Raw genomic sequence first — 1,863 nt, 5'->3', positions numbered from 1 at the left:
AAAAAAAAAGAGAATGAAGCAACAAGTATTCTCTCTTCAAATAAATCCCAAACTCAGACTAATACTAGTGTCAGGCATCATACTGTGAAATGTCTATATTGACTACTTTCATACAGTGCTATAAATTTAATTAATTAAGAGATGATAGTGTATGTTTTTCCATGGTCAAAATCTGCTGGCAGGTGCCAGAAGTGCCTTTTTACAGTACAGATCTCTCATAGTGTTAGAGTTTATGGTATCAATAGAAAGAAATTCTGTATGTTATTTACACTAAATAGTTGCATTTTGCTATAATTGAGGAAAAATCTGTGCTTACGTGTCTTGATGAATGTGCCGCTGGACAGCTTGTACTGAATTGATAGTAAAGGAAAGTGAGAAACACAGTATAATGAAGAACCTCTAAAGAGTACAATTAGCATGATTATTTATTTATTTGTTAGTCTGTTTGTTTATTTATTTTTGTTAGGGTCATGGAGGCAATGGTCTACCCCATTTTTAATTCAACACTATGGAATCCTTTGCAGAATATTCTGGAGGAGACAATAATGTTGCTGATTATAGCCTGAAGTGACCCTGTTTATCACTTTTGCCATTTCCAGAACACTGCAGCCATTCGTCCATAGGTCAAAGGTAAATTCTTTGCCAGTGCCCTCAGTACTAAACTGTAAAGTATTCTGCATGATTATGTACGTCCTTATTTTTATGTTCTCTTTAACTCTTTTCCATTATGTACATATGTTCATCTTGAAAAGCCATTCTTGAACTACTCTTTTCCTCTTGTCTCCTTTCTGTTTCCTCTGCGTTTTTGACAGCCAACATATTTTTGTTCCCATCTAAAGACTAGAACATATTTACATTTTTCTTGGGAGGGAAACACACTTTATTAGCAATATTCAAACTAAACTAAGCTATGCAATACTTGAGGAGTGGTTCTAACTCTGCGGTGACAAGTACCTCTAAATCTTTCTTACTTTTCTTGTAGTGTAAGTAGGAATGACAGTAGATGAGGTGAATCATTAAATCATAGAATGGTTTGAGGTGGAACAGGCCTTTAAGATGATCTAATTCCAACTCCTCTGCTATAGGCAGGGATACCTCCCTCTAGACCAGATTGCTCAAAGCCCCATCCATCCTGGCCTTGAATTCTTCCAGGGAGGAGGCATTCTCAGCCTTACTGGGCAACTGTGTCTCACTGTGTCTCACCAACCTCATAGTGAAGAATTTCTTCCTAATATCTAGTCTAAATCTACCCTCTTCCAGTTTAAAGCCATTTCCCCTCATCCTGCGACTCTGTTTATGCTACATGGTATTTACTGTTATTTGTCTACAATCAAAATAGGGATTTTAACTGCTAGCTATGATCTTCTCACCATTGTCTCAGCGGGTGCTGTACAGATATGTTAAAATGAGGAAGAAGGGCAAAAAATAGTGCTGATGATTTGTTCTTGAACTCTTGACTTTCAGCAGCTGCATTTTAAAACTACTGTTCCATTTTGCTCGTATGTATGTGAGGCTTCTCCATTATGTGTGCAAACACAATCTGATTAGTATTTTTTATAAGCTAGTCTTGTCTGCTTTTATTACAGACATCACCTTCAGACGTGGGGCCACCACAGCCATTAAATCAAGAATATTTAGCTATTATTTGTAATAAATGTCAGCAGGGCTGAATTGAAGCCAGCAGGAAATGTTCAGGGCAGAAAACACACTGACATTCATTCATGCAAATTTGTACCACTAGTAGAATTAATCATAAAGAGGGAGGGTAGAACATACATTGCATTTATATTACTGGTTTGGCCAATTGTGATTCATCATGAAAATGAGGACTGTAATGGGTAAGCAGCAGTCTACCAACAACAA

General features: G+C 36.9%; 1 long non-coding RNA gene across 1 annotated transcript in view; it reads left to right on the top strand.

Moving 5' to 3' along the window:
• Positions 1–1,863, top strand: part of LOC104915177 — a 33,021-nt gene that overhangs the window by 29,163 nt on the left and 1,995 nt on the right. The window contains exon 3 of the long non-coding RNA XR_796269.2: positions 525–630. This is a non-coding gene — a long non-coding RNA (uncharacterized LOC104915177). The remainder of the gene's footprint in view (positions 1–524; positions 631–1,863) is intronic.

This window comes from Meleagris gallopavo, chromosome Z (assembly GCF_000146605.3).
Source record: "Meleagris gallopavo isolate NT-WF06-2002-E0010 breed Aviagen turkey brand Nicholas breeding stock chromosome Z, Turkey_5.1, whole genome shotgun sequence".
Classification (NCBI taxonomy): Eukaryota; Metazoa; Chordata; class Aves; order Galliformes; family Phasianidae; genus Meleagris; species Meleagris gallopavo.
The sequence above is the reverse complement of the archived record's forward strand: the minus strand, read 5'-3'. Positions and strand labels throughout refer to the sequence as shown.